The sequence below is a fragment of the Rhodnius prolixus genome, unplaced genomic scaffold (genome assembly GCF_049639745.1).
Source record: "Rhodnius prolixus isolate KJV_2025 unplaced genomic scaffold, Rpr scaffold_10, whole genome shotgun sequence".
In the NCBI taxonomy this organism is placed as follows: domain Eukaryota; kingdom Metazoa; phylum Arthropoda; class Insecta; order Hemiptera; family Reduviidae; genus Rhodnius; species Rhodnius prolixus.
Window position 1 is genome coordinate 16,196,461 of NW_027411615.1, and position 15,823 is coordinate 16,212,283.

General features: G+C 34.7%; 1 long non-coding RNA gene across 1 annotated transcript in view; it reads left to right on the forward strand.

Annotated features, from left to right (window-relative positions):
- Positions 1 to 15,305, forward strand: part of LOC141457149 (uncharacterized) — a 145,945-nt gene extending 130,640 nt beyond the window's left edge. Inside the window, exon 4 of the long non-coding RNA XR_012460211.1 lies at positions 13,936 to 15,305. This is a non-coding gene — a long non-coding RNA (uncharacterized lncRNA). The remainder of the gene's footprint in view (positions 1 to 13,935) is intronic.
- The last annotated feature ends 518 nt before the right edge of the window (positions 15,306 to 15,823 follow it).

The following is a 15,823-nucleotide window of genomic DNA, read 5'->3' on the forward strand; positions in this document are numbered from 1 at the left end:
AGCTTTGAGATCCCCTTAAGGCACATCTACATGAAATTCCAAATCGAATGACACCTTATTGATGAAAATCGGTCCGAACGTTTAGACGCTACGCAGTTTACAATAAAGGTAACAACAAGAAGAAGCACAATTTTTGAAAATGCCATTTTTGCTCATTTTTGGCAAACATTTTTCTCGAAATCTATTAAATCTACTTTGTTGCTATAAAATTACTCTTGTAAACGAATATTTGCTCTATGTATTAAATAAAATTGGGGAATTTTAATTTTTTTTACAAAAAAAAAATTGTCAAATTATGGTGTTTTTCAATGTTACACTTTTTCGTGCACTTTTTGACGATCAACCATTTAACAACTGTCCTACCAGACAGTTTTAGTAATTTGCAGTAAGCGTTGTAGTTCTTGGCATCAGCTAAGATAATTTCCTGTGCATTTATAAGAGGTCTGAAGAGGAGGAAATTTCACTTGTGACGCAACCATGTCAAAAAGATGCTGACAAAGTTATGTTTTCCATAATAACAGTATCATTGCCAACTATTTGATGGTAACATGTTTAGATGTAACCAAGGGTGACATCATAGGGGTGTAAATGGTCAGAACTCTCCTTTCTATTTCAAAATATCATTGAAGAACTGATAAATGATTGAGCAAAACCATAGCTACCGGACAGAGTATTGCAAAACTTGTGCAACTAGTAAACCCGCCCTTTGTAAGTATTATATACGGTCTAGGGCCTTGCACCATTCATCTTGAATTCTTGTCCTACACACCAACACTACAATTATCCTATACTTCTTTATCTAGTCGACTCTTCTACATATTGTGGATAAATACCTGTTTTGACACCTTCAACAAAATTAAAAGAGTATACACAAAGAGAGTAGTAAACGGAAATGTATACATTAAAGTTACGTAAATTATAACGGTTTTTATTTACAGCTTTAAAAAAAAGAGAGAGTAAACAACAGTTTAGAAAATTTTTAACTTTAAATTATGTTGATTCAGTTAATATAAGGATGGTAAGTTGGAATTATTTTAGATGTAGAAGTCAACAAAAAAGCTAGGTAATAAACTTTTGTCGAACTGTAAAAATTATAGTTATTCAATAGAAATAGTGTGTAAACTATGCTTTTATAACACTTGAGTTCAAGTATTGGCTACAAGAGCGCAGTGAGTGAGCATCTGAGCAAGTGTAAAAATATTTCGCATGGAAGTCCAGGCATTAAACAATAAACTTATACATATTTATTTCTTTTCCATGAAAGCTATTGGCTTTATCAATAATTTAAATCATTTTGCTGAATGTTATGACTTATATTAACCAAAAAGTTTACAATGATAAATAAAAACGACAATTTGGAATTACTAAAAATTATTCAGGCAGCCTACAATAGTGTGGATAGAAGTAGGTTATACCAGGCATTGGTGGACATGGGAATTCCTGCCAAATTGATTAGACTCGTCAGGATGATGATGAATAAGCCATGTGGACAGGTGCGAATACAAGATCAACACTCTGAAGAATTTGAGATGGATATTGGAGTACGTCAGGGGGATGCCCTAGCATGCCTCCTCTTTAATTTCTCCCTAGAAAAGATGGTGAGAAAATCCAATATACAAACGAACAGCACTGTATTCAATAGAATGACGCAGCTACTCGCCTATGCAGACGATATCGATATAGTGTCAAGATCTATGAGGGAAATGGAAAAAGCATTTACGGATCTGGAAGCCACCGCAAGAGGTTTTGGTCTAGAAATAAACCGGACCAAAACAAAATACATGAAGTCTGGATGCGAAGGCTCCCACGCCACAAACATTACCATTGGTCCGTATACTTTCGAGTGGGTAGACCAATTTATCTATCTGGGCTCAGAAGTAAACGCCCAGAATGACATTTCCCGAGAGTTAGGAAGGAGAACTGCTGCAGCCAATAGATGCTATTTTGGGCTTAGCAAATATCTCCGGTCTAACCTGATCTCAAGAAAGACAAAGGTGGGACTTTATAAAACACTGATACGGCCAGTTCTCACCTACGGCTCAGAAACCTGGACCACTAGAAAGGCAGATGAAAAGAAGCTCCTGGCGTTAGAAAGAAAAAATACTCCGCAAAATATATGGCCCGGTTAGGAACGGGCGGATATGGAGAAGAAGGAAGAACCAGGAGCTTTACAGTCTATTTGAGGAAATGGATGTGGTAAGGTTTATCAAATTATGAAAGCTAAGATGGGCAGGACACGTCATTCGAATGGAAGAAGGCGAGGTAGCCAGGAGAGTGCTGAAAGACGAAATCCACAGTCTAAGAAAGATTGGCCGGCCGAAGGCAAGGTGGATTGATGGTGTCGCCGCGGACGCAAGTTCATTACTTGGCGCCACAAACTGGATGGCTGCCGCACAAAATAGGGATGGCTGGCCGAGGCTTATTGAGGAGGCCCAGACTCATTAGTGGGTTGTTGCGCCATTTAAGTAAGTAAGTAGTAAAAATTATTCAAGTTTCGTAATACCTCCAGCAATATTTTTATTGTTCCGAAAACAGTCTGTAACCATCAATTTTATTCTAGAAAAAAGAAAAACTATTAGATTTGAGAGATGGTACAAGACCAATTACACTCTTCAATCCCCACCTACGTCTATAGTTGATAACTTATCACAAGTTTCTTTAGTTTATTTTAATCCTTGGCACAAGCGTAAGCATTTTTCTGGTAATACTATGTTTAGAAGCATCATTATAAATCATTAATACATAAGTTTGAGCTTTTTTACATAATTGCGCTTCATTGCATACACGCTAACACAGGGGTCCCCCAAACTACGGCCCGCGGGTCACATGCGGCCTCCTGAGGACATTTATCCATCCCCCGCCGCACTTCCGGAAGGGACATTTCTTTCATTGGTGGTCAGGTGAGAGGAGCAATATATGTGGCGGTGCCGCAAACCTGCGTCGCTCATGTACAGTATTACTTCCGATGACGCGGGATGCACGCGTCACGGCTCCGAAAACAGTGTAAAATAACAGCAGAAGTAGGAAGAAAGGCAAAGCACGATAACTAATCCGGACATTGACCATCTCATTAGCCAAAAGCAGGCCCATAGTTCCCACTGAAATACTGGGCAGTTTGTTGATTTAAATTTACTTGTTCTTTATTTGAAATATTCTATTTGTTCCCGTTTTTTTGTTTTGTTTTTTGTACTTTAAAATAGTTTGTTTTATAGTCCGGCTCTCCAGCGGTCTGAGGGACAGTGAACTGGCTCCCTGTGCAAAAAGTTCGGGGACTCCTGTGCTAAAACATGGGTGTCACCGGCTTCCGCCAGCTGGAGACAGATTACATTTTTGTACAGTTTACAAGAGAGGAATCATATAGATTTAGGAAGTAATAATGGTAGAAATGAGGTAATAATTGATAATATTAATTGAAAAAGTAAAGTCCAAGGTTTATGGCAAATTTTTAACCACTATTCGATAATGCAATCGCCTAACTATGCCTGTACATTTATTCATTGAAGTCAGTCCGATTATAACCGATCCTCTACCGTAATACTTCATAGTATTGTTACCCTGAAGAGGCGCTTTACTGGTAGGGTATTACTGGGCGAGCATGTCCAGCAGACACTTGTTCATGGTAAGGAAAAAGTGGTACATCTCCTTTAAGATTTACAATTTATTTATTTATTTAAGAACCTACAATCAATCTGAGGTATAAAATGTTGAAAAGACTACTCGACAAACGTTCAAAACTGACCCTGACAAACAAACGAACACTATATACCGCTCTACTTGCCCCAATATGGACGTACGGAATACAACTTTACGGAAGCGCCAAAAAATCGACCATCAACCGACATCAGACCTTACAATCAAAAATTCTAAGAACAATAGTTAACGCTCCCTTCTACGTCTCCAATCATACTATACACTCTGATCTCAATATTCCACTCGTCTCTGAAATAGCCCAATCTCGATACACAAAACTCCACTCAAATCTACGCAGTCACTACAACCCTCTGATCCACAACATGTCTGCTACAACACTTCCTTCAAATTCACATCGCAGAGTGGAGCGGCGGTGGCCAAGCGACCATCTCAACACAACGCCGACCTCCTAGGATGGTTGCTGCGTAAGCTTGCCAATCTGGCAAACTAACGGCTTCCATCACTGGATGGTCGTCGTTCACTCCACTCACGTCTCTTGGCGCACATGTATGTGTACACACATGTATATACGTGCATGTGCATTTGCGCCATCCCTTATCTCTCATTACTTTTGCCTATTGTACTAGATACAGTTGCAAAATAAACAAATAAAAGAAAAATAGAAAAAAAAGAAGCTACGTCTTTTATAAATTTCTTCTCATCAAATTTTTCAATACCTATGTTCAAACCAATCAAAACTGGTATTAAGGATCTTGCCGATGAGTCTTGCTTAAAGATCTGGGTTGAATTCAATTCTTTGCTTATGAACGCCGCTATAACCTCGACCAGTAAACTCAAAATAGTGTGATTTTCCCCATTATCGCCAATCTTTCTTTGATCGTAACCCATAGGCAAAAAAAAAAGAAGAGTTTATCACTAAAAATTATTAGCATTAATGGAGCCTGCGCGTTTAATGAAGTCTTGTCCTATGTTAGCCTTCAGCATGGCAAGTAGGAGTGAAGAAACTCAAAATAGAGCAGATTTAGTCGGCGCCTTCGAAATCTGAGCTATTATGGGGTAAAAAAGAAAGAAAGTCTAATGGTATGGTACGATGAATCACCTCCAAAATGTTCATCACACCTTGATAGAAAAGAAACAGTGAATTATTTCATTTAGCTGGCTGATTACATCAGTGTTCGACAAGCAAAACATGATTGCTAGTGAAATAAAAAATAAAAATAAACTAAAACAAAGGCAAAACCAAAAAAAAAAGATCTTTGAATATTAAAGAAGCGGTTGGAGATTTCCGGTGTACGCAGTTGATCACATTGCTAATAAAGTTATGCCAGTATATTTATTGCCGCCATATATTCTCTCATGAGTTTATCTTTAATTGATTCAGAAACAGATTGAGGAAGTTCACCTTGACCATAAACTTTAATAAAAATATATTATGGAACGACGCAGGTGAGTATTTCTTTTTTTCTTACCTTTTATTTTTATTTTTTCTAAAAATAAGAGTATTTTTGGGGCCCGCCCTTAGCCAGCCGAAAATAAGCTAAAGGCGCGGTTCTCTTTTGTTCCTAAAAATAATAATAAAAACAGTAGAGCCCAGTCGAACAGTGTAAAGTCGAAAGAAATAAGGCTGATTTCGTTCAAGTTTTTACTTTGCCTTGGATCGAGTCAAACACCCCGCATGTACACTGCCTTGAACCTTTCTCGTACATTTACGTTGGTCGGAATGAGTTTCTTACATCCTCTTCTTTCTTATTTACGTACCAGACATTTATTTTATTTATATTGCTATTAATAACCACTCAAATACATATAATATATAATTAATAATGTCCATTATTCAACGAAAATTCCTAGATCGGTCATATTAATATTAATATCATATTAATATGTTGTTTATAGAGAGATATATAGCGGTCGCAAGTACAAAGCCAGTATGGCCCAAAAAAAATCAAATCTCAATATCTCTTCAATTTATTCATCTGTTCAAAATAAAAATAAAAACTATACCTTAAAAGTGAGAAAAGTACTGTATATCAATGAACAAAACTATAGCTCGTAACTGAGTAAAATGTAGTGTATAAGATAACAAAGTTTCATACTAATAACATGCTGTTTACATAGGGAGATATAGGAGGCTCGATATCACGGCAAACCATGACCCAAAAAAATTTCAGCTCTCAATATCTTCTCAAGGTAAGGATCGACTTACATACAAACTATAGCTCGTAACTGAGTAAAACGTAGTGTATAAGATAACAAAGTTTCGTACTTATAACATGCTGTTTACATAGGGAGATATAGGAAGCTCGATATCACGGCAAACCATGACCCAAAAAAATTTCAGCTCTCAATATCTTCTCAATGTGAGGATCGACTTACATACAAACTATAGCCCGTAACTGAGTAAAACGTAGTGTATAAGATAACAAAGTTTCATCAGGAGGCTCGATATCACAGGAAACCATGACCCAAAAAAATTTCAGCTCTCAATATCTCCTCAATTTATGAATCTGTGTAGAAGAAAGTAATAGCCCATTACTGAATAATGTATGTTGCAGTGATGTTGAAATTTTTTGAGCTCGGTGTATCAAAATTTTGAAAAACATTCACTTAACTCTGGTGCCGTTTGTCATATAGAAAAATTAATAATTTCTTTTATTTTGGCAACCATACTAGAAATATAAAGATTTTTTAGAGACCCAGTTTAAGATCAATGTTTTCCAGAACCTTATTTTTAATAAATGCCGCAATTTCTACAAAGTGGTCCACAAATTGCTGATTATCAATTGCTCATTTTCGATGAAAATACAATAAAAAAGCTGATCTACTTTTATAATTTTGTGTTTGCTTATAAAATATTTTACCCTTTTACTCTGGCCATCACCTTTTAAAATGACTTCATATCTTTATTTTGTTTGACATCTAACTGTGTCAAATAGAGCTACATCTTCACAGCTGCTGTGGGTTTACGTAGTTCTCATAACTCCTGAATTAGCTAATCAAGTAAACGTCAGCGTCTTATCTATAAAAATATTAAACTATTTACCTGGAATTTATTGCACAAATTATTTTCTCAATTAATATTGTTACTTAATTAATATTGTAATTCGAATTTGGTTCAAACCAGTAACAGCTTGTGGTTGATTAGTTTGCAAACCCCTAATTAAAAATTGAATGCAAAATTGTGAAGTATTTTTTTGTTTGAATAAGATTATTCCAAAATTACTGAATAAATAAATTATTTTTACATAATTTATCATTATCAATAATCAATATTCTTGTGCACTTTTATTATGCATTATTTTCTAACACATAAAGATTACAAGAATCGTGGCGTAAATCTAGAGTTCTAGAGCGTTGGAAAATCATTGAGGTTGAAAGATAATTAACTTATGTTACTATCTGCATGAAGAAGTTGAAAGTAAATATTCGAGTAATAAACATTGTCTTTTTTAAGCTAATGAGTAATGGCATCCCATGAGAGTCGAACTCCGTGTTGATTATCGACAGCTTGAAAATAGAAATCAGAGTATTGACCATAATTCAAAGTATATGAGTAAAAATAAAACCCTACATAACGAACATTTATTTTAATTAGTGTTGTGCCCTATAACCGAGAAGTTTGGTTTAAATCAGTGGTAAAAAATGTTGAGGTTGCATTACATAGTAAAAGTTGTTAATTTATGTGATCACTATTTATAAATTTTAAATAAAAATTGTAAGAACTTTTTGCGAGAAAATTGTAAAATACGAAAAAGTTTATTTGGTAAAGTGTCACTAGTGGTCAGACAATTTTCATCAAATTTGGAAATCCAGATGGTAAGACAGTACGATAAACAGTAATGGCACAATATTATTGTTATTGGTGTTAATCCCGGTCTTGCGAATTTCAACCCACGCATTGACAGACGCTAACGCATTAACGAATGAAGTGAAGCTGCGAAGAAAAAGAGATTTTACCACAGCTGGCATATTTATCGCTTGCATTAAACCGGTACAAGAGTTACCCACGTTGTTTAAAGGCTCCTACAATGAGTAATAGCGCTCTAGAAAAAAGAATAACAATAAACGATTAAGTACGAAGATATAGCAGTAACAGTAATGGTCAGGTTAGAATTAAAGCTAAAAATTAAATTAAGATAGCGATGAAATAAACGTTTTTACATAGTTACAATCTTTATTACAAGTATGTACAATAAATAAATAAATGATGTGCCAAATAACAATACTTTATAACCTTCATAACAATAGTATGGGGAAAGCTTAAGATGTGAAGGGTACTGAATGCAGGGAAAAAGGAAGGAAAAACCTTCAGCTAGTGATGAAAGTTAGAGAAGAATGTGGTTTAGTCTTTTGGGCCTGTAGGGAATAGAAGGATCTGTAGGAGGCTATGTCGTGACAGAGTGGATTAGGATGACAGTCTAGGATGGAAAGGAGTTTCAGCAGACGATTTTGGATATAGGAGTGTACCGGGGGATAATGAATACAGCCTCGAGGAGTAAATCAATTTTAGTGCTTCGAGAAGAGTCAGTTGCAAGTCTGAGGAATTTTTCGTGAAGTTTCTTGATGTTACTACTACAAGTCCAGGCTCCAGGCGGAGCAAGCGTGGAGTAACGTCGGTCTATTGACCACTTTGTAGAGGAGGAGTTTGTTGGGCACAGTCATTTTCGAGTCACGTGAGAGTAAAGGAAATGGTAGTCGTGTTGAACTATTTACCTGAGTTTACTTTGTTCTGAACACGTGTAGTGAGTTTGCTGTCCAAAGTTAAGACCACGGGATCGGAGAATCTGATTTGTCGATGAATAAAATTGAAAGAATAAGAAAATAATAAAGATTTAGTAGCCAGATGAAAGCAAGGAGAAAGAAGATGACAAGTGAATTCAAACCGAAGTTACTTGAATAGACTAAAATTTTGGAAAACCTGTAAGTGTAGATAGAAAAATGAAAAGGCAAAGAAGTATACGAAGAAGACGTCGAGGTCAAAAAACTATCGGAAACGGCCAAGGAAGAATGCTATGGACTTCAAGCTGATAGAGGTACTTACGCTCGAGAATCAAGGTCGCGTAATGATCACCAGATATGTCCGCAAAGGTTGCACAGGGGAAATACCTGTAGCCTGAGGAATGTGTGTAAAAAAAGAAAGCAATAACAGCCTGTAAGTTTGGATACATTAAGTACACAATTACTCTCTGCTTTTAATTTGCCAAGTATCTTTATGTCTCTTCTATTACAGTACTTTTTCAAGAAGATCTTAAAAAGGTTGGGAAAAGTCAGCCGTACTTTCCCGTTAACGGAATCTTCGTATCCATTATTAAATTCGAACGGATGTGAATGTACATCTTATACCGGTTTACCGAAAGTATTTATTTCTCTTAATATTTTCTTTCTGCTTCTTCTTGTGGTTAGTAACAATTATCGCTTGGCCTCAATGATTTTTCAAAGATAGAACTATTGATTTACGTCAGGATTCTTATAAGAAGGAATTTCGATTATTAACTAGGGCACAGACAAACAAAATCCCTTCTCTCCAAAAACCCATAATCCGAAAATAAAATGTTGGCGAAAAAATCAAATATTGCTTGCTTGATAGCTAAGTGACCTTAAAAAACACTAATGTTCATTTATAGTAATGCGGGCTCAAGGGCGGGTTTCTTTTATTTATTTATTTAGCTTTCCATTATTGATGTTAGAGATTGATTTCGATCCTAGAGATCAGTATTGCATCCCTGTGTGAGCTGCAAAATCAAGTAATCGCTAACTCAGGTAATCAGGTAATCGCTGAAGTTTCAAATACGATATTTCAAATTTGGGGCTCGGAATTTAGCTTTGAGCGAAAATCAACCAAACTGATACTTTATACCAGCGTTTCCCAACCTGTGGTACGCGAAAAATAATCAATAATGGCGGACATATAAAATTTTAAAAAAAATTAAATCATAAAAATATAATAGAAACGTTTTTCTTATAATACATAAAAAATTATTTTAATTAATAATATTATACAGTAAATTTGTTAATATGTACAGTAATAAGGTTGGTCTATCTCAAGATACATATACGAGAGAACATAATATCACATTTTACAGGATTAAAATTGTCTTTCATGAAGTATTTTCCAAAACCTGAAAACACAAATGATAATTGGTTTTCAAACCCCTTCTATAAAGAAAATTTAGGAAAAGCTACATCATTATCGATAAAATATACAGAAAATTTAATAGAATTATCATGTGACAGAACTTAAATTACTATGTAAAGATCTGCTTAAAGAGAATGATTGTAATAAGTAAGCTCTATCCAAGCAACATTAAATTTAATTGGTACTTACAGGCAGTTGAATGCTTAAAAGAAATTAATTTAGAAGACTGGGGACAAATAGAATAATCCTAAAGAAGAACTTTGTAAATTAATTAATAATTTTGAAGAGAATAATATGTATGCAATTTTTTAATTATTTAAAAGAAGATTTAAAACTAATATCTTACACTTTACAAAGTTTATAAAGTATTCATGAACTTAAACTCCTTTGCAACAGATTATTTGTATCTCTATTCAAATAAAGATAATAATAATAAAATAACACACTCGGAATAACAAATTTTCACGAAATACAATCATTTTTACGAAGTGGTACAATTTATCATGATGTACTACCAAGTGTTACGCGAGCCCAAAAAAGGTTGGGAAACGCTGCTTTATTGAATAGATCCTATTTCTAGTTGTTTGGAATTTTCTTGTAAACAGCTTCATTAAATTTGTTTAACTTTGTACTACAATTGCGCATAGTAGATCTATTGTTTTATCTGTAAGCATTGTAACATTTTATCATAATAATAAATTGTAATTTTAAAAAGATTCATTACCTGTTCGATTTTGAAAGGAATTTAATATGTAAGCAAATTCCAAATTTAAAGGAAATCGATTGAGCGGCAGTATCACATTTGATGAATACATTTTGTACTTTTTCACGCACAAAATACTTTCACCTTAAATTTTATTGCCTAAATTGCAGTAAAAGTCCCATGTGTGTTTTCAACATCAGACATCTGATTTTTGTTTATGTTTGCCGAAAAGACAGTAAACAAATTGTTTAAAAGTTTTGTTGTTAATTTTATGTTCACTGCCTTTCTTTTTAGCCCGTCTGGTTGGATGAAGTGACCTCTAGTTTACCGATTGGCTGTTGTCGGCTACAGACATCGTAAAACAGGTAGAAATCCTTGGGACTTCAGACAAGCTGCAGCGGTCTATATATTTCAAGGAGATATCTTTACAATGCAATTAATTAAATGCTAGTAAAGAAAGACGAAGATTCTATTAAAATATTTGTTGAATTTTTGTTTTCAATTTAGGCCAAGATTTGTGAGTATATGTACATTAATTTGAATCTCATATCTATTTAATAAAAAAATTAAATTTAATTTAAAAAGAAAAAAGTACTCCTGAAATTTCTGGACTAAACAATGGACAGTAACAGATCATTTTAATTCCATAAAGCAGGGGTAGCAAACTTCCAGTCTTCGGGGAGAGACTTCTTCGCATATTTTAGGGGCCACTGTGTTCTCGAGGATGGGTCTGTGTCGGGATTGGCTCCCCGAAATAAGTGTGAATGGTCGTATGAATGTTGTGTAAATAATTATTTATCTTAGATTACGTTGTTAATTCAAGGCTGGTATGGAACTGTAAGGGTGCCCTGACGGAAATTAGTGACCAAAATAAGGTCTTTTAGTGTGGGATTCAGGACACAAGAGAAACGAAGCGGCAGATTTATTGGCCAGGGAAGGCTCTACGGGACACTTCGTTAGCTCGGAGCCCTATTTTGGGGTCTCCAAGTGTCTTAAGACTGCGGCCATTAAACTATGGGTGCAGACTAGGTCTCAGGAGTGGTGGCTTGCCCACCATAGGGAGTTCATAACGGGCTATTTGCCAAGGCTGACTGCAGAATTAATCCGTCTGTTGGGCTATAAGGATAATTGTAGGCCTATTAACCAGCCACTGCAGGCTCAGAAAACACATGCTTCGAATTGGCCTAGCAGATGATAGCCTTTGTAGGTTCTGTCAGGAAGAGGAGGAAGCGGCACTGCACGTGTTTTGTGGCTCACTCTGGTGAGGGGCTTGTGTGGCTAAGGATGTTACTTCACGGGGAGGAAAAACCAAGATTTCCTCTTTTGTGCAATATAAGGAAATATTCCTCATTCGTAAAGGGTTAATATAAAATATACGATAGATTTTCTGGCCACTACATGCTCCGTTACAATAAAACTAGTGTAGTGTCATTAAGAAACATTGTCAGGTGCGAAGGACCTTAGATGTTGAGCACCTTTTAATAAAAAACTAAAAACAATCCTATAAAGCTATTTAAAATGATATTGTGATTCAAGCGCACTTCTTTTCAGCATCAACTCTCGAAAGTTGACGAAGGATAACTTACGGACCCTCAAGACTGTCAAGCAATAACGACATCTGTAGATAAGATCTCTGCAAGTGCAATAAACTGCAATTAATAATTTATAGTTGTTACAATTACTGAACATTCAGGGTTTTGTTCATTCAAAAAAAAAATTTTTTTTTTGTACGGTAAAATATGAAGCGTTGGTCAAAATCATTTTTGTGTAGACTCTGGCATAGAGCCTAAAGAAGGCTACATCACTGTTAGCTTCAGCATTAAAATATGTAATCAAAATTAAGTGATATAAATCGTTGCTGCAGTTGCGATTTAGAGGTCTACCTGAATGGACAACACTTAGGTGACCTTCAACAAACAGTAACCGCAGTTTAAAGTTCAACCATCTCAGAACCTGAACTCTCTAAACAATGTAGCTTAGCACGAACCATTTCCATTACACTTTTATTCTAAGAGCTAACTTTTATACCTACAAACAAGCCTCTTCAGTAGTCTATATACTGTTCTATTTTGCCATACCTTTGTTATGGTCCGTCGCATTCCTAAAATTCCAAATTAGTGTCTTTACAGAATCTATAGGATAATTTTGGAAGTTTGACGATGCTTCTAACAAGCTTAGTATCGCTATCAACTTAACCTAGTTTAAATTCGCAAAAACTGCTAATTTATTCGTTCATTTATTTATTTGTTTATTGGACCCATACAAGGCTATAGAATTTTATGGATGTAAGGTGACCAAATACATGATACATATTCTTAACATAATACTTCTTACCAGTTTCTAATGATGCATACGCACTATTTACCTTAAAAAAGACCTCAAGATGTACAATGTAAAACTAGGGCATTAGTTAAAAAAATAAAAATAAAAAGACCCAAGAGCAACTTAAAAACCTCTAGTAATTCTCTGTAATGAGGATAACTTTACAATTATGTAGCAGTAATAACCCCTGAAATGTGTTTAAATAGAACATGTTTCGGTAATTATACGTAAATTCTGTAAGCTAGCTACATCCTCCCAAGCATGTGCAAGTGATAGATTCATCGAGACGCTATCTACTGGAGCTCCGTTTATAAATCTTTTGACTGCTCGATATTACTTTGAAGTCTTAAAACAATTCAATAGTTTATTTTGCTGTTAAAAATTTGCTTGAGTTCGCAATGCTGGATAATATTTTTGCTTTTCTTCAACGTAGCACGCGCATTTTTATTGTATTCCTGAATTTCATTCATCTTGAGAGGTAGTTTATTCACTTTGGAGTAGAGATTTCTACTTCACTTATGTTCCATCTCGCAGTATACTTGCTGTCTCAGCATTATAATAATCAAATTAATGTGAATTAATTGGTGCAATTTAAAAAAATTAATTTGTGTCGTTTGTTTATTCTCAATAAAATTTTAATACTAAGCCTTCAATAGGATTACTTAAAAATAATCTCATTGTCCCCATCCATTTTCAGCTTAAGTTGTTGCAAAATTACAATATTATTGTTTTTTTATTCAGCTTTGATATTCATCCTCAATTTATAACCAAAATTAAGTCGAATTCTTCTGGATTTCTTCTCGTCTTCACGATCTTTTACGCGACCAAAAGGTTGAGAAACGATGGACAACTGTGTGTATCACGTTCAGTAATTGTTGGCCATGTGCGAAGAATCGCCATGTCCCTCCTAAAGTGAGGACTTCCTAATGATGATCTAGTCGATAACTATTTCTTTTGTCTAAATCACATCCCTAGCTTGAGGTATGAATATTAATGCAAGATACCCGTATTAATTTTGTGGCCATCACAGATTTGTTATACGGGACATAGATTTAGATAAGAAATGCTGGTAGTGTCAGATAATTTAGGTAGTAATAATAATAATAAGTATCTTCTTTTTAAGAATAACAGAAGGATGGTGGAGACCGTAGAAGGAATATCTCCAGTACATTAACTTGGCCAAGTTGGATGGTCCGCATGCTAGATATCCGAATGGGTAAAGAAGGCACGAGTGAGACTCCCAACATCTGCGGCAGGTGGTACACCTTAATACTTGCAGGTGCTTATTCTCCACTTAAATACATCTGGCGCGTAGAGTATACCAGCGTCTCCTACCTGCGCTTACATAACTGTGGAGGTGGTTGGTGCACACCCTTTTACATCTGTTCTAGAACTCTTTAAATGCCCACTATAACAGCAACAAACAACATCATCAACTCTGCACGCTAACCCTCACAACAACTTTGGATTTAAAAATCACCAGCAATAAAAACACAGCTGCCAAAATGAGTTATTTAAAAGAACATTCATTGCACCCAGCTTAGTAAAAAAAAACGTGTGCCGAAAAGTGCAATGGAATTGTTTCTTGGTTGAAAGAAAAGTCTGGAATATTGTATAATATATTACCGGATATTAAATGCTATCAATCCACAACATTTCACCACAGTGAACTTTTATTGTGACCTCGAAATTCGAAATAAATCTAGTGTGAACACAAATTTCTATCACTTACTGCAATAACAAAATTAATAATGTATAGGTTATTCAAATATGGAAATTCAAAATTATTAATTCTTACTCCCATTTTAAAGTTAAGGAAAAGTTAATTAATCAGGTATAGCACTTTACTAATTCTTTATTTGTATCTTTCTTAAATTAAAATAAAAATTGTGTTAATTATCGAAGAGAATATAAAGTATAAACAAACCACAAGCTTTCTTGCATTATGCATTTAAATAAAGAGAGACGTTATAAAATAATAAACTCGAGACAGTTATTGTTAAAAATAAATCGAGATAGTAGATAACTGGATCAAGTTTGCCCCCAGATGACGGTCTGAATTCATTATTCATATGACGACCATACGCTCATATTCAACCTTATTCAACACTGAATATGCATGAACTTTATTCTTTCTAACAGTTTCTATATTTTCTACTTATTTTTCTATTATTTTCTGAATTTGAACAGTATTTCATACTTAACTCGTTTGAGGTTAATATTTTTGTATTCCATAGTTTTAATTGATCAATTTCCAGCTTTTTTAAAAATACTTACAAACAGTGGGTCAAAAAAGTGTTCATACACTAAGTTTTTTTACTTTATCTACTGAACTTTTGTTTCTAGGATGACTACTTGTTAAACACTGAAATTGAAGAAAATAACAATGAATTTAATGCTGTCATTTTCTTTTATAAACATAAAGAATTGATTAAAAACCAGAAAAATAATTTATTGTATGCAATAAATAATATGCAGAAATAAACTACATAATACCAGAATGGACTTTTTTTCCTTGTGCAACATCTTCTACGGATCCAGGTCCTACTATAGCATCAAAACAACCACTTCTAGAGTTTCAGTAATCTGTGGTAAAACTAGAGATTTAATGAACTTACTCATTCACAGATAGTTTCAATGACAAAAATTTTACATATCCCCGGTAATATGTAACGTAGGATACGACAAAATAACTTAAAATTTGTGCCGCATTAAACGTGTTAAACCAAAGAAGTAATCATTCATTAAAAAAAAATAATATCAGAAAATATTTCTGTGATAAAGCAACTCAAAATCCCTGGGCAAAATGTTTTACGTTTAGTAGTGGAAACGATCTCTTACATCCTCTTTAATTGTATGGCAATCGCTAGCGCAAAAAACAAATCGTGGAAAAACACTAGACCATAAGAAATGGGAAGTTTCCTTTATTGAAGAGGAAATTAGAGAGCCTTGAGCGAACTGTGCTTTATGAAGTTAAAGGGCGCTCGAGCTTAGTAAATCGGATTTTTTAA